Genomic DNA, 19102 nt, shown 5'->3' with positions numbered 1-19102 from the left:
TATAATCACAATCTTTGAAAGACGTTAGTGATTTTCTACAGCGAACCATAACTAAGCCTTTTTGATTGTCTGTATGCTTATAACCTATTCGATTGTGTTTCTATCAACGCTGCCAACATAAATAGAGTAACTACAATTGAATGGGCAAATAGGTCAAGGGGTCATCGGTTCGCGAGGTTACCGTTATTTAATAAATGTTTCTGGGATTAATAGTTATTTAGTCATAAGTCACTTACAGTCCTTAATCAATTACGTGAAAGATCTTAGATTGAATTCATTAGATTAGATAGATAGATTTAGATTCTTAGAATAAAACTTAGCTTTTTGATTGATATTTTTATGTTCTAATGTCGATAAAATCTGTAAAACTATAACTGTACAAGCTATAAGAGCGTACGCCTTCCTTAAAGGCCGGCAACGCAAGCCTGTCAAGGTGTTGCAGATGTCCATGGGCGGTGGTAGTCATTTTCCACCAGGTGAGCCTCCTGCTCCTGCCAACTATGACATAAAAAAAATACCGTGCGTCGTTTGAGTATGACAAGGGTCTACATAAAACATTTACAATGAAATACGACGGAATTTAGGACAAAGGATCTGTGTACGCAGATAAACTCATTAAAGTTTCATTAGAATCGGAATAATGATTTAGGAACGCATAGATTGCAAACGTAAGACATAACATAACGCAAAAAAAACTCATTTTTTTATCAGAGAAAAAAAAACAGGGATTATTTCGTCGTCACAGTAATCGTTAAAAAATATTTATATCCAAATATTGTTTAATTTATAACGCTTATTAGGAATTTATGAATCGTTTTATTACAGAATTAAATCGAACAATCCGATAAGAAACTCAATAGTATATTCTATTGGACTATTGCGACGTTACTTGCTATCAACAGATCAATAAAACTTAAACGTAATAATCAGTTAATGGAACTAAATGAAACGCTGCAATAAATTATAATTTTCTTTATTACTACAAGTTTTTATGAAAACAATCTACCTAATACAATTTAAAAAAAACAAATGCCTTAAATGTTGGATTTAATAGGATGAAGTTTGTAAAGGAATTCCTTATGAAACTTAAGTGAGCTTAGACAAAGGATTTTTCAAAATTCATCTTCTATGAGGGTTGAAAGGGTGATGAAAATGTATATGGAAATCTTTCATTTCTGATCTTGGTTATATGGGAATGAGTATTTAGGATTATGGTAATGTGTTAGACGTTATTTAAAAAGGCGAACATCATTTCCGTAGAACTAGTGATCTGTAATACTGGTATAAAAAACGTACTTGATTCAAGTAGGCTTTTACAAGCACTTTTGATATGTTTATATATAAATATATATGTGGGTTTTAAATGTTAAAAAAGAGTAACTACTGAGTTTATTGCCGGTTCTTTTTGGTAGACTCTACATTCCGAACCGGCAGCTTTAAATTTAATATATTTCTGTAAAATTAAGATTCAAAAGTGCTTGTATTAATCTATTAAAATAAAGTATATTTTGATTTCATTACAGCACCAATGTCTATGTTGGTAACAATCATTGCATGTCCACCAAAATATTAAAAAAAAAAAAACAATATTTATAATCATATACCAGATCCGGTTATAAGCTCATCATTTTATTAGGGTGTAAAATACCTTGGAATCCAATTACAGCGCTCTTAGGATTAACATTGTTTGCGTGTTAATATTCTGCGGTGTTAATACTAAACGTTCACTTGTATAGAGCAATTTATCAAGGAAAATTACTGAGGTGCGATTACTGGTTATTTAGTTAATTATTCATAAGTAACACGAACAAGTAGAGCCGTTGTAACCCAGTTGTTGGAACAACTGGTATCGTCCAATCTTAGCTGAAGATTTTGCGTTCAAAAAAGTGCAACAAAGCTACTGAATTTTTTCGGGTTTTCATTTCTTTTTATAATACATCTCGTGAAAGCATGTGTTGGAAATCTGCCACTCTTGTATCCGTATTACAGGAGCGATTAAATAAGCCTCGGAGAGGACCAGAAGACATTTATAAATTATAGTACTTTGTGGGAGACGGCTGTCATGGTATGGGCATGTTATGCCGAGGAATGAGGACCATGTTGTGAGGAAGGTCTTGAGCATGGACGTGGACGGGTATACAGGAAGGGGACGACCAAAGACGATGGATGGATTGTGTGAAAGACGATATGGCTGGAAAGAATGTTACTTGTGTGATGACGTGAGACAGAGAAGTATGGAGGAAGAAGACATGCTGCGCCGACCCCAAATAAAATACATAGAAATTACACTCTTACCCTTATACTATATATGTGTATATATTTATTGATAAATGAACGGGTAAGTGGTCATCAACGCCCATAGACAAAGGCGCTGTAATAAACCATTCCACCGACCTTGGAAACTAAGATGTTATGTCCCTTGTGCCTGCCACCAAGTAACAAGAATTCTCGATTAAGGTTATAATATAGAATACGTAATCATATGTTATAATGTCAAAATTTATTTTAAGAAGCTCATAAGACGTTGCTTTGATATGACATGTTCAAAGTCGTTATCTATTTTTCACTGTCTTACTAGAAGACTGCTTGATTACTGATTGCTTGGCGTAGAATAAGCGATGAGTCGTACCTAGCCAGAAGGCTTTTACAAAACTACCAAGTAAATCCTAACAAATATTATAAATTCGAAAGTAACTCTGTTACGTTAAACCACTGAGCCGATTATGATGAAATTTAGTATGTACATAAGTTAAGTCCAGAGGGAGGACATGGGCTAGTTTTTATCACGGTAATTATCCCTTAAAGGCGTGAAAATCGAGTTGGTCATTCAATGTGCTATATAAGATCGAATTTAATAAGACGGATTGACAAAAGGTTCAATGCGACAAATAGGCACGTTATGCTAATCGATAATATTTTCCGAATAGTGTTTTAATATAATAAATTATTATTATAGTGGCATATAAATAAATATCACTCATCGCTATTTAAAATAAACCCATTCACATTTAGATTTTATTCATAATATATTATAAAATCCTAACTATAAATATTCTATCCATATCGATACGATGCGTTATTTTTAAATTATATTCCGTCAACCGTGCCCCGCATCCCGCACACCCTTTCATGCGTCTCCGTCAACCGTGCCCCGCATCCCGCACACCCTTTCATGCGTCTCCGTCACCCTCAGTCCTAACCTGTCACTAATCTAATAAACTAATCCATCAGAAAATCAAATTTTGTTTTAATGCAATTTGCCAAATTAATTTAATGTATAATTAGCGATTACTAATATTTCTATTTAACCTTCGTTTTAAGCTTATTAACTTAAGTTAGGAGTGGGGACAACAATAGCCCAAGGGGTCAGGGTCCTGCGTTTTTTTACATCGCTAAGCGGCCAACCCCTGCGCTACTGGCGCTTATGACGCTATTAAAATTATCCTGTATATTCAAGATAAAAGCAAACCTGTTTATTATTTTATAACTGTCGGTCATCATCCTTAAAAAATAGTACTGTAAGAAATATTAACCACTCACATAACGTCAGTGATTCGAGATGGCCCAGTGGTTCGAATGCGTGCATCTTAACCGATGACTATGGGTTCTAGCCCAAGAGAGTACCACTGAATTTTCATATGCTTAATTAGATTTGTAATTAATTTCGTGCTCAGTGGTGACGGAAAATATCATGAGGAAACCTGTTTGCGTATAATTTCAATGAAATTCTGCCGTATGGTGGAATAAGTGCCAAACCTTCTCCCCTTCAAGGGAGAGGAGGGCTTAGCTTTAGTTTACACAACGTTAATGCGCCACTATCCTTGGGAACTAAGACGTAATGTCCATTGTGCCTGCAGTAACACTGCTTGTTGATTCCTAGGTAACATATCAGACATGAGAAGAACCGACGAAGACACAGAAAGGCAGAATCAGAAGATCAAAAATACCTACAAGCCTTTTAGAATTAACGTCATTTTTCACATTGAAGACATTTTAAATTTGTAGTATGTAAATCATACTTAGAAAGTTAAAAGAGTCATCAAAGTATTAATCATCAAATAACATTACTCTGTATTGTTGTGTTCCGGTTAGAAGGGCGAGTGAGCCAGTGTAATCACAGGCACAAGGGACATAACATCTTGGTTCCCAAGGTTGGTGGCGCATAGGTGATGTAAGGAATGGTTAATATTTCTTACAGCGCCTTTGTCTATGGCCGGTGGTGAACACTTACCATCAGGTGGCCCATGTGCTCGTCCGCCAACCAATGCCATAAAAAAATATATTATCGGTGTCTTAACGAACAATTTAAGCCTTAAATTTCCAACTTATAATGACAATAAACTACGTTAACTAAAGTGTTACAAATGTAACGGGGCTTAATCCCATTAGACGAAATAGATGCCCATCTAGACCAGATCCGGCAAATTGTCCAATTTGTACCGAATTTGTTGTGCATTTCAACGTATGGCTCATTAATGTTTACTTATTGTGTGGTCCTTCAGGTTCTAGTGTGTCCCTCTAGGGAGTAATTAGTAGGAATTAATTGTATGTGTATGTTAACATACATAAAAGTATTAATATAGCAAATTAATGAATGAATTAATTAAAAAAATGTTAGATATTTACAGCATGACAAATTTTCATTCATTTAAACATTTTATATTTTTAAAGTTGATTTTTTTAGATTATTCGAGATACGTGTATTCTAACGGTGCGATTCTTTAAGAATACACTTCAAATCTCACTCGTAAAATGTTGACTTCTGACTTACGGTGACGTTATTTCGATACGTGTATCCAATACATTGCATTATTATTATAAGCAATGTGCGATATCAGATTCTGACATATCACGCTTGTGTTCTGCGATAAGTTTCGAGTTTTTTCTTACAAATAAGCAAATCTTGTCATTTTGGAAAACTCACTTCGAATTTCACTCGTGATATCTTGAAACCTGACTGACGCTAACGAACGAAACCCGTCCGATACGCAATTTTGATACATGAATCTTATAAGAATAAAAACCACTTCCGTAGTTTCGGTTGACATTAATTACAATAAAACACAAAGTTCCAAAAATGTCCACGTCATATTTCAAAGGTCGGGACTTTTGAGGGAATTAAACGTTAACGGGAAATTGATACCTGTTTTTTTTCATACAAAGTTGAATACATAAAATTCTAATTTTTCACGTTTTTATGGTCTTTTTTATGTAATAGGTAGGCGGACGGACAAACGGGACAACTGGTAGGTATTCTCCTCCGCCAATAGATATTGTGCTATGAGCTATAATTGGCCAATCCTTACATCACACCAATAAGCCAACCTTGGAGGCAAAGATGTTATGCCTGAAGTTACACGGGCTAACTCAACCTTTAAGACGGAATACAACAATGGTAAGTATTGCTGTTTTTCGGCAGAATATGTGATCGTGTTTGCGTATGGTGTATGGTGAGTGATCGTATTCCAACATAATTGCCTTAAAAGCCTGTAAATTTCCCACAGGTGGGCTAAAGCCTCCTCTCCTTTTTGAGGAGTAAGGGTGGAAAATATTCTACCACGCTGCTCCAATGCGGGTTGGTGGGTACAGATGTGGCAGAATTTCGTTGAAATTAGATACATGCAGGTTACCTAATGATGTTTTCCTTCACCGCTCAGCGCGAGATGAATTATAAACACAAATTAAGCACATGAAAATTCAGTGGTGATTGCCTGGGTTTGAACCCGCAATCATGGGTTAAGATGCACTGTCTTATAACCTTAAAATATAATAAAATAATAAAGAAATAGAAATTATCTTAAGAATATCCTGACATAATGTATTAACTCTATAAAAAAAAAATCTAACACACGCGTTCTAACCATCTCGGCTCTTATTTTTTTTATTAGCGAATTAACATTTTCTTGCATTGTTAACCAATCTCTCAATCAAATTCTATAATTAATATATTTGAATATACATGAAACGTTACGTCGTTGAATTATATTAAAAACAAATTCATTAAAATGTATATATATGGATTATTGGATCACAATTTTTCCTAAAAAAATTAACAATAAAATGCCTTCGGAATAAATTAACATATATATCGTACATTGGGCAGTATTTTTTATGCAATATTTTTTTGTGTTAAACTCTTTGAATGTTTGAATATCAATGAAACATTGATTTCATATTAAATTAAAAACAAAATACGTTACTGCGATCAGATTATCATTCATATAAGTTTATATTTTAATATCAAACTTATATAATTCTCAGACGTGTCAGGAAATATATTTCAACCTGTTATACTTAATTAGAGTGAGCGTTTCAAAAAGTTATATACGAGGGTAGAGGTAGGGGACGACCAAAAAAACGTTGGATGGATTGTGTGAAAGACGATATGGTTAGGTTAGTTACTTGGGAGATGACGTCCGACAGAGAAGTATGGAAGAAGAAGACATGCTGCGCCGACCCCGAGTAAAATTAGGATTAAGGCAGGAAAAAAATAACAAGTTACACTGTGGTCTTTTTAAATCTGGAGTAACGTTATTTTTTTTTTAAATATGTAGACTAACCTAACCTTGGGAACTAAGATATTATGTATCTTGTGCCTGTAGTTACACTGGCTCACTCATCTTTCAAAACGGATACAATAATAGAAAGTACTGCTTGGAGGAAGAATATATGCCGAGTGGGTGGTACCTACTCAGGCGGTTCTACCACCAAGTAAATATGCAATGGTGACGAATTTTTGATGAGATCGCTCAGCTTAAATATTCCCTTTTATAAAAGTTAATTATAATAATACATAATTCATTAATATTCTATTAGATCGGTTCTTCAAAGGCGTTTATTTTAGTACACTTCCTCCTTTCCAATTTAATACAGCATGTATTAAATTTCACGACCTCTATCCAGTGGCGTAGCTAGGTGGGTAAGGGCCCCGGTGCATAGAAAAAGAATCGTGCCCTTGCCCCTCTTCAACGTATATTGCCTTCAAAATTATAGATAGGAATAAGAATAGGATACAGGATACAGTGAATTGAACATATCATTAGTAAGTTAAATCCATACTTCATCTCTATTCAAAGCTCTTTTCATAGCTTAGGTTAGAGGGCCCCCAGAGCTCAGGGGCCCTGGTGCACTGCACCACCTAACCCTACGATAGCTACGCCACTGCCTCTATCCAAAGGGTAAGACGAAGGTAACGACACATCACTGTTTTGTTTTAAGTTTTTCAATTAAACATACTCGTGTTAAAAGTTAGTTCATAGATAGAAAGCAAAAATTTGGGAATTAAATGATCATTTAAAATTTTTTTCAAGTAGAACTCGAATTTCGATTGTCTTTTTACATTATTTTACGGCGGGGCAGTTACATTTTTTTACACTGAATATTAATAAAGTAACAAGATAATCCTTTTTTTTTTATTATTGACTGGCAATTATATTAACTAGACGGTAGGGCTTAGTGCAAGCCCGTCTGGCTAAGTACCACCCACTCAAACAACAAATATTAGTATTGTTTTAAATATATTTAATATGATATTAAATTGTATATCTATTTAATTGCATTAAACGCATATTATGAGACTTAAATGGATAGACACATAGTCGCGTAGGTATTTTGTAAATGGTCAAGTTATTACACACACATTCACAATTGGAAATCAGGTCAAGATGGCGGATAAAATCGAAATTGTTTTTGTTTAAAAATAGAACACAAATCCATACATTAGTTATTACTTTCATTAGAATTGAAATTCGAAATTGTGTTCTTTATATGGCAACACCGTTGAAATAAATTTTTTAAAGAAAGCTGAACCACATGAGCACATGGCCTATTTGTTCATCGGAAAAAATTGCCAATAATGAATTAATTAATCTTTGGAATTTTGTAACAACGATTTTTAACAATATCTTTGAATGTCGGATTATAGAATGGAATTTATTTTTATAAACAACGTATATATTAATTATATTCATAATATACTCTTTTTATTCATTATAAAAGTCATTCTTATGACGCACGCATATGTGCTGTGCTGATTTTTTTAAATAGAATATTTTTTGGACAGGCAATGGTATACTGAGAAAGAGTAAGTATCGAATTTCTTAGTTTATATTATTCACGGTAAAATCGATACGCACATACGAACGAACGATAGTAACTTTACATTAAATGTAAGATTATATAATTACGATTCCGAAGTGCTTGCAAACAAACACCGCCAACCATAGACACCAGCGCCGACAAAAGCATCAACCCACATCGCCAATGCGTCACATACCATAGGAACTCAGTCAGTGTTCCCTTGTGTTGGAGTTACATTAGTTTCTTTTTTTTAGGTTTGTTAAGCAGACGGGGTTAGGGGTCTGATTAGTGTCACCTTCGTCCATAGACAATGACGCTGGCAAAATTTTAACCTTACATCGCCAACGCCCCGCCAACCTTTGGAATGAAGATGTTTTTTTTATGTTATCGGTTGGCGGACGAACAAATGGGCAATCTGATGGTAAGTGATCACCAACGCCCACAGACAATAGCGCTGTAAGAAATAAAAACCATTCCTTAGATCGCCAATGCGCCACCAACCTTGAGAACTAAGATGTTATGTCCTTTGTGCATAATGCTACTAGGAACACATGACAAATGTACAAGGCTTGATTTAAATATGGTTTGACATTTATATCTTTAGTGAAACATATGACAATTTATTTCATTATTATGACGCAGATTAAAGATTATCATATATTAGACCAATTTAAATCTTGGATAGAAAACAATAATAATTTCAGCCGTAAATTAACACATATACTAAAATAACATCGAAATTCAAACTTGATTTTTAGTAAGAATACGCAAATATTGTCGAATTATATTTGACACAAACGATCGATTACTATTTAATTTACAAAGCGAAATAAAATACAAGATATTAAAGATGAAAGCTACGAACAATTTAAAAAAACATAGCGAACTGTTCTCTGCGCTATTAACAGTCAGCGAAGCGTTCGGTTCTTTGAAGTTTTACTTCTGGAAATTTAACCTTGTGCTAACTAGTTTGTTAACGCTCTCGTAAGTTTGGACTATTTAGCGATAATCTTTATAATAATTACAAACAATTTAAAATTATATTTATGTAATAATATTATATACTAATACCTTCTCTGAAAGGTGTTGCATCTTCTGGTACAAGTTTTATGTATATTGGTTCATCAGAGTTTTTTTTTTTCAATTCACCATTACAATAAAAACTTTTCTCGGTTGTAGGACTTTGTGCTGACCGTCTGGGTACTCACTCATCTGATATTCTACACCAAAACAGCCGTCACTATTGTTGCGTTCCAATTTGAAGAATGAATGAGACAGTGTAACTACAGGCACAAGGGACATAACATCTTAGTTCCCAAGGTTGGTGGCGCATAGGTGATGTAAGGAATGGTTAATATTTCTTATAGCGCCTTTGTCTATGGGCGGTGGTGACCACTTACCATCAGGTAGCCCATATGCACGTCCGCCAACCAATGCCATAAAAAAAATGTTCACGTGTAAGGTCGATTTACCAATTAGATAAAATAAATATTATATTTAAATATCGGCTCGCTGTGCACACACACCGTCTTCACCGCGTATCCATTTTATATCTCCTCTTTTCCCGCGCTTTCGCGTGTCACTCGCGATGACAGATCCATGAATACACAGATAATATATATTTATATAAAATATAAATCGAATACTAATGAAAATGTTATTATAGATCTGTGTACACTAAACCCGGGAAAGCGAATATTTCATAAAAGCTAATAAGAGAGTTAAGAATAATAATAATAATTGCGAATATTCATTCACATTATGTCTTTGTGCCTGTGATTACACTGGCTCTTCTAACTGAAACACAACAATATAGTGTGCTGTTATTTGGCGGTAGAATATCTGATGAGTGGGTGATACCTACCCAGACGGGCTTGCACAAAGTATCTTCTTTAGATTAAATTCATTGTATCAATAATAAATTTATTCTTAATCCAATAACAGTTAATATTGATTACCTAAAATGAAACTGTATGTATCCAATAACTACATACATAATAAGGTCAGGGAGCACAATGAAATGTCATCAGATCGCGCAAGCCCTCATTATGCGGAGGGCACTCGACACCGAGATTATGCCACTCTGAACTCTGTATATTGTTGAAATTTTATCATATATCTGGACTTGAGGTTTCGAAAGAGTTTTTACGACGATTCGAAATATAAGAAATGTTTTCTCCGATTTATTAAAACGATAAATACTGGCAACATATCACAGCAGACAATTTGTATTTAGTAACTCATATATTTAAAAAATTAATGTGACGGGACGCTCTCAGATGAGATAAATTTGTCTTGTTTGTTTGTCTGTTATGCTTTGATTAATATTTAGTAACAAACCGAGGCATAAAGAAGTAGTGAGTAATGGAGGAGAGGATTATGACGACATAATAGAGCGTCAAGCAGTTTGCCGTCACGGCACACTAGACGAATTTACCCCCAAAGGGCGTCAATTGAAGTTTAATATTAAATACTAGCGACCCGCCCCGACTTCGCACGGGTCCAATGCTGATACTAAATATGCTACAGAATGTCTTCATAGTTTTTTGTATTTAGACAATACAAACCGCTATGTCTCTGCATTTTAAATCAGTAGTATCTTCGAAAATATTAATTTAAATAACATGCTTTTAAAGGCCCTATTGATCTGTATCAAATCAACTATGTATTAAAGGTACTTCATTGGATAAGGATTAATTCTGAATTGCTTAAGAACGTTTTGTAAATAAGCCATTAATTTTCGTAAAAGGTAAGGAAAAAAATTGTTATATTGGTTTACCCCTTATACTATGTAGTGGCATATTATATGTATATATATGAATTAACGCGATCAAACATTTGCCATTAAGGTTTGTTACGTAAAATAATTGTTGTCAACAATGACTTCAGTCTCTTTAAGTACACAGCTCAAAGTGACTGAGCGTAGTTATATATAATAAATTTCTAGAAGTATATTGAACGGAATAAATTGACTTAATTTCAAGGACGTTTCCAGTGACTGATTGATAATAGCTCTTATATCCGTGTTACGAGAAGCTTCCTCTTCCGCTCACATTCATTCTTTTATCTCTTTTCTTTTTATTGATAATAACTTTTCATAATATTGTGTACGTAAGATTACTGCTTTTTTTGTAATTTTTCATTAGGTCCCAAAGAGTTTATTATCATATTTTGTATTTTTTGCCTTTTAATTATTCATCTGGTATTTTAGATAGAGTCTGTGCGCCCCAGATAGATATGTGTGGCGGAGACATCGACCGTCGTTGCTAGCGGTGCCCAACGGACGAAACAAGTTGCTCAAGGAGGCGCCACTGACGCGCACGTTACGTACCCTCACCGTCATAGCCGACAGGGTAGATGTTTTATTGCAGCCTGAGTGTAGTGACAACTATAGCCACTTGGACTGTGTCATATATAACGTAGACTTATTTTAAATAATGTTAAACGTGCTGTAATATCGAATTGGGACAACCATGTCCTGTAATGATATGTATACAGTTTTGTAATATACATATATAAATAAATATTGATCAACTAACTATACAAGACATATCACAGTGCACAATTGTGCGCGTAAACACAGATACAGACTATTCCCTAACTTTAATAATCCGATGGGCCGGTAAATCCGACACGACCGAAAAGAATTGAGGCGCAAGACCAACGGCTTTAAGTGCTTACCGCGGCACGAGAGTGTACAAACTTCTATCTTCCAGACTACGGGCTATTACTGAGTTTTGCCAATAGAAAACCCAATTACTTTTTAACCACTAGACCAACTAAATGGTCAATAACAACTAATAAGGCTGTATGTATATAAATGTATGAGGTTTCTATAGTGTCTAACGCAAAAAAAAAACAATTCAAACCAGACCAGTAACTCCAGAGAAGCAACCAAGCAAAATTTACATCTTCATAAAATAAACACAGATTAAAAAACTTTCCTTAAGTTTATAAACAATTAAAAAATAGTGTTTTAATAATTATCACACGTAAAGAACATTGTAAAGCAGCGAGTGGCTGTTGAGAGGTGCGAGGGTCACGCTGTCATTAGAGGAAGGACCCTTGACAGTGTCGCGTTATTAGTACGCCGTCTCGATGTCCTAGTGGTTAATTTATAATCTCACATAATCGAAGGTCCTGGGTTCAAGCCGATTGGACTAGTAAAAATGAATGAATCCGTAAATTAGTATTGTATACCCTGCTATGCCTCGGAAAGCACGTTAGTCGGGAATTTAACTCTATCTTTTCTATTTATTCCATGCTCAAGCATCCATCATCAAACTGTATGAAACATTAAATAAAAAGAGAGACAGGCATTAAAGAAATTGGTCGTAGTCTCATAACGGCACGTTCCGTAGCCTTCACGTGACGCAGAGAGATATATAATTCATATATGGAATACAAATAAAACTGCTAGGCATGTCTAGTAATTAATAAACGTTTTGAATTTAGAATACGAAATAGTTATAATAAAAAGAGGTTTCATAAAAAAACGTTTTTTTTTTTATTTGACTATTTTTTAATATCTTTGTCATATCGAAGAAAAAAGTTACATAATATTAGTTCGAAATAAAACATACATACAGATAAGATATTAAAATATTTTTCGACATTCGATCAAACAAACGTAGTCATGTTAAATGAAAAATAAAATATATCGGGCGCAATTTAATCGTATCGATACTGTCGCCAGCATCGGCTTCAATTTGAAGACAATTGTGATTGAGCGATCGACGATAAACCACGAATGGGAATTACAAAAATGGCGATGCAAATATCTACAGTATAATTGTATTTTATATACGATTGTTATCATATATCGATATGTTATAGAAATATCAAAATCACATCAAAATATACTTTATTCAAGTAGACTTTTACAAGCACTTTTGAATTTTCATTTAACAAACTATTTAAAGTAAAGCTACCACCGGTTCGGAATGTAGATTCTACCGAAAATACCGGCAAGAAACTCAGTAGTTACTGTTTTCCAATATCTAAAAATTACAGTCATGTTAGTTATATACAATTATATATGTATGTTATGTCTCCTGCCTGGAAGTCAACAAGCATTAACTCCACGCTTTTTTATCATCAATATACTCTTGTATCGAATAATATGCCTTCTTTACCAATGTATTTTTTACAATGGATTGTAAATGATACATTGGTAAAGAATGAATGGAGTGCATTGGCGATGTAAATTTAAGATTCTTACAGCGCCAATGTCTATCGGCAGTAGTGACCACTTATGGTGGTATATTAACCGTTTTACCTACTTATTTTATTTAAAAACGACACTCTTTTGTATATCTGAGCCTTCTTGATTTAATGGCTACCTTAAAAGGCCGACCTTAATTTCCAGGGTTTAAACGTCGGGTCAGTAACAGCCTGTAAATTTCCCATTGCTGGGCTAAGGCCTTCTCTCTCTTTGAGGAGAAATTTTGGAGTATATTCCACCACATTGCTCCAATACAGGTTGGTGGAATATGTGGCAGAATTTCGTTGAAATTAGATACTTGCAGGTTTCCTCACGATGTTTTCTTTCACCGCCGAGTACGAGATGAATTGAAAACACAAACTAAGCACATGAAAATACAGTGTGCCGGGGTTTGAATCCGCGATCATCGGTTAAGATGCACACGTTCTAACCACTGGGCTATCTCAGCTCAAACGCCGGTTAAGACACCCGAAATCTTATGATTGATTTGCGTTAACACTCTCGATTCTTGGAAAATACCTTAATACTTTCTGTCCCATCGCATTGTTAAAGTTACTTGGATTACGAGTGTTACTGCACACACACTAATGCACTATAAAATTTCCTGCGTAGATGTCACATCCCTTGAGAATGTCGTCGAGGACAAAAACGGTCGGGTCATTATGATGAGGAAAATACGTAAATAAGGTAAATATATGGTCTTGCACTAAATAGTTACTTCATAGTTTGCTTTTGACCTAATTTTGTTCGACAGGGCTACAAGAATTACCAATAAAGGAATCTGGTTTTTATTAATAGTATTGTATGATGATGTAAGTGGTCACCATCGTGCTTAGACAATGGGGCTGTAAGAAATATTGACCATTCTTTACATCGCTAATGTGCCACCAACCTTGAGAACTAACATGGTATGTCCCCTGTGTCTTTAGTTACACTGATTCAGTAACCCTACAAACCGGAACACAACAATACTGAGTACTGTTGTTTGGCGGTAGAATATCTGATGAATGGGTGGTACCTACCCAGACTTGCACAAAGCTCTACTACCAAGTAAGTAAAAAGTTCTGGTGAAAATAATGTACAAATGGTATTTGTATATATATGGAAAAAGACGTTTTTTATTTTTTATTTAATAGCTATTGAAGAGCATAATTGTTATCACTAAAATATATTCAAAGAAGGCAAATTCATACATTGGTCTCTTTAGTTTTCTATAATGATTATGTCCGAATTTAGAACTCTGGCGAACACCAGAATCTATTTCACTGGTATCAGGTAGAAATTTCGCACAGGTTTTTTTTATAAAATTAAGTTGAGTAATACAGGATATTTCAAAATTCATCACCTACGTGGGTGGAATGGGGGATAACTCTTCGTATGGAAATTCGTCATTTTTTATATTAAAAATGTTTAGGCTTATATTGATGAATTTAAAACAGATCAGATGGCAGAAGTATTTTGAAAATTCATCACCTCTTATGGCGAAACTTAGGATGAAAAATTGTATTTATAAATAATAATAAATAAATAAATATTGGACAACATCACATACATTACTCTGATCCCAATGTAAGTAGCTAAAGCACTTGTGTTATGGAAATCAGAAGTAACGACGGTACCACAAACACCCAGACCCAAGACAACGTAGAAAACTAATGAACTTTTTCTACATCGACTCGGCCGGGAATCGAACCCGGGACCTCGGAGTGGCGTACCCATGAAAACCGGTGTACACACTACTCGATCACGGAGGTCGTCAAATTAAGCTGTATTTAAGCTCATCATTTTATGAATTAGAAATATGGTAATTGGTGTAATGGTTACAGTACAGATTTGGAACCCAACTTGCTTGGTATACCTATTTAGGACATGATTGCTACCATTGCTTATCAAATCTCTTTTTTCATTTATTTTATACAGATTAAATAGAATATCATTTGTTGATTTAAAAATAAAAACTTGTCAGGATTTTGTTTAATACTTTTTATAATTATCTTTCTTTCTTCCTACCAGATTATTTTTTTAAAATTCCTATGTTTAGTTCCGGAGGCTACCCCCCTACATACATACAAACAAAATTGAGATCTGATATCAAAAGATTACTTGATAGTACGTTTCCTTAGTCATTAAGTTCCATTTTCGCGTGACTCCTTTGAAGACACTATCGATTCGAAACATTTTGTAAATTTCCTTTGATGAAATCGCTGACAGTAAACGTCGTTTTCGATATGACTAACGATCATTTGTCTGGCTGTTTGACCTGGTTTTGTTAAAACGAGCTCCACTCTTAACTTTTATACGATAAGAACCGAGATGGCACTGGGTTTTGAGTGTGAAACTCGAACAAGATTGTGGGCCCAGACAATTTATCAAATGTGTATCTCGTGAATTGGGTCCAAATCTCCTTTTCAAATATAAATGGAGACATTTGCCCAACCTTGGCACATATATAGACTGTAATTATCACAAGACATATTAATAAGGTTGATCTAAGATATGACCTATCAATATTCTAAGTTGCACTAAAATCCATTAAGAATTTTCTTGTTTTGTTTAAAATAGATATTGTTTACTTGTGGTAGGACTTTGTGCAACCCACCTGGGTACCACCTATACATCATTATTTGTACTTTAAGCTTTGTATTGCGTTTTTTTTATGTTATACAAACGAGCAGGAGTCTCATTTCTCTCAAGTCGTATCGGTTCGGAAAAACCGCCGACGAGTATATTAGACTGCACACAGTCAGCCTTCGCCTTCGCTTAAATACATTGGCACTAACTTTACAAATCGGGTCACAGAAATTTTACCGATGGTAAGTCTTTTTACACATCTGTGTGGGTACGATCCACTCACTATTTACTTTTATTTAAGAGTCAGCTTTTATCAACAAGTCAACAGTCAACTTAAATCCCACGTAATAAGTAGGAGCTATTAATAGTTCTTAGAGTGTTTATTTTTATAGAGGGTCACCACTTACTGACCCATATAGACTATTTACCTGATCATCATATTCTTTGATATTGATCTTATGTATCAATTAATTTTCTCGGTATTAAGGCCTTGTGCGACCACGTCTGGGTAATACAAAGTATTCTTGTATTTGGGTTTGAAGGGTTAGTGAGCCAGTGAAACTACAGGCCCAAGGAACATACCGTTTTAGTTCGCCTGGTTGGTGGCGTATTGGCGATGTAAGGAATGGTTAGAATTTCTTATGGCGCCAATGTCTACCAGCAGTGGAGACCATACCATCAGGTGGCCTATTTGCCCGTTCGCATACCAATGCCAAAAAATAAATTTAAATTAAGGAAATGTTAAAATTAACGACTTTACTTATAAAAGTAATTTAGAGTAAGTTCTGTTAAACATCATATTATAAATTACAAACGGCTGATGGAGCGCGTGGAATATTCAAGTGAAGCAATAAAAGCGAATACAAATTCCCGGTAATGTATATAATAATTAATAATTTGTTAATAAGATAGTAAGTACATTTGAAGGAAGGCTATTAGCCTATATTTTACGTAGTGTCTTGACTTTATCACAGACTCATAAATATGAAGATAAAAAGGTTTTCCTTACAGCATCTTTACACAAGAGTAACTCTGGATTAAATCGATAAATTCTCTCAGGCGTTAACGATTAGAAGGTATTTGATAACCGATACTAATAGCTTAATGCTTGTGAAATTCTATACCTTGAAAGTATGAATACGGAGTTCTTTAAAAATATCCGTTGCGAAATTTTGAATTTAGAATTCTTTTCGTATTTTATACAAAATAATTTAAAAAAATACATTGATTTTACGCTGCACATGCGTATATAATTTAAAATTATTTTTATTTATGAATATTTTGAATTCAGAATTTATTTTTGTATTTTATAAAATATGTATAAAAAAAACATTGATTTAAGGCTGACCACACATGTTTAATTTTAAAATATTTTAAATTTCGAACATAGAATATTACAAAAAGAGGTTTTATCCAAAACACATCTAATGTTCTATGTGTGTGTAAATAATGTACTAAAAAGTAGGCATGTTTTTTTATATATTAAAATGTTTGTTATTACAAAACATTGTGCTACTAAATTAGGCAAACAAACTAAGGTACCTATAGGGTATTTTAAAAAAAAAGTATAATTTTCTTAAATTTCTAACGGAATTCAGTTTTAAGTAAGCTTATAAATTATAGTTAAATAAATTTAGTACAACAAAAACTTGATTCTGTTTTTAAATTTCGTAAACATCTTCGTCTTGAATATAAATTATTAAAAAATATATATTAGCGTGACTAATTAATCACATATATATTGTTTTATTGTTTTTAGTAACATTTTAAAGATAAATCAAACAAATAACCGATTTACAATATTATGAAGATATTTTAACGAGTACATTGTATTAACGACAACGACAACGACGGTATAATCAAATGATCTTAACTAACGATGAAGCAATTAAACATTTGTGACTCCTCTTAAATGATGGTACTATCCACGTCCGACGATTGTGTTCTGATGAAATAATTTGGCTACAGAATAACTAACGTCATTATTACTATTTATAAAATTATACAATTGTATTTATTTGTACATATTTAAAGATTTAAAAAAAAAAATAGTACTTACACAGGGTATTCATTAAAATCAATTAGGGCTAAAACACACGTTCCCACCACACAGTGCACACAAGAAATCAACTAACACTATTCATAAAACTTAAGTCCAATCTCGGAGAAACATATTGAGACGGTCGCTAGATCGGCCGGAGTCGCGGCGAACGCGTACAGCACGCCATGTTTATTTTAATTTAAACCCGTATTCTTCTGGAATGGAATACGCCTCGAACGGGGAGTTTTTATTTTTTTATTATTTTTTTTAATTGGAGATGCGGTGGTCGTGCTTTTGGCGCAAGTTGGGCGGCACACAGCGAGCCGCGCAGCCGCAGTCCGCGTCAACTTCACTCGGTCGTGCGGCGTGCGCAGCGCTGCAACTTCACCCGTTAAGCCTGACCTCATTTCGGAACGCAATGAATTATTTTCGAAATGGCAACGCACTCGTTGCACGCACGTTTTTTTTGAGCTGTCAAGCAAGCTCATTCGTTTGACTTGAATAATTAATCTCTCGCATTCCGTAATTTCACGTAAATGATAATTTATGTTCCCGACACCTTATTTTGTTGACGTTCAGAAGATTAAGAACGCTTCATAATTAACGTTTAATTATGTGTCTTCTTAATAAAATATATGTCTTAACTTTATATATAGTAATTATCTTAACTTAATATTGTTGTCAACAAACTGTTCCGGGGCGTAGCAAACGTAGGGCCTCTACGCAGTGCGCGTAGAGCTACGCGTACTTTGTAGGAAACGAATTTACGTGTTCATATTTCTGTATAATTATACTAAGTATAATTATATTCAGAATAGACGATCTGTATGATTCTAAGAATTTTTATCCATTCATTCAAAATAAAAAAGAAACTTTGAACTAGACCAAATAATATTCTATTTATATTTGTCTTCGTAAAACAGCAGCAATTCTGACCTGATTGCTGCATTTTTGTTTTAGTGTAGGATGAGCCAGAGTAACAGTAGGCAAAAGGGATCATTTTGGTTCTCAAGGTTGACAATACAATAATTAGTTAGTATTTTTACACAACGCCAGTGTCTCTAGACGGTAGAGTATTTACGATTAGGTCACACGAACCAAAAAATAAGTAATCTGTTACTGGATGAAATGTTACATAAGCGTTATCATTATGATGAAATAATTTGTATAATGTATACATGTGTGGC

At 34.2% G+C, this 19102-nt stretch overlaps 1 protein-coding gene across 7 annotated transcripts in view; it reads right to left on the bottom strand.

The window, feature by feature from the left end:
* LOC125073659 (muscle calcium channel subunit alpha-1) overlaps positions 1-18229 on the bottom strand; it is a 98939-nt gene extending 80710 nt beyond the window's left edge. For all 7 annotated transcript variants that reach the window (XR_007120056.1, XM_047684585.1, XM_047684582.1 and 4 more), the window contains exon 1: positions 17934-18229. The gene's annotated coding sequence lies outside the window, so the exon portion shown is untranslated. The remainder of the gene's footprint in view (positions 1-17933) is intronic.
* Between the last annotated feature and the right edge of the window lie 873 nt (positions 18230-19102).

The sequence above is a fragment of the Vanessa atalanta genome, chromosome 25, assembly GCF_905147765.1.
Source record: "Vanessa atalanta chromosome 25, ilVanAtal1.2, whole genome shotgun sequence".
In the NCBI taxonomy this organism is placed as follows: domain Eukaryota; kingdom Metazoa; phylum Arthropoda; class Insecta; order Lepidoptera; family Nymphalidae; genus Vanessa; species Vanessa atalanta.
This window is presented reverse-complemented; position numbering and strand designations above follow the sequence as displayed.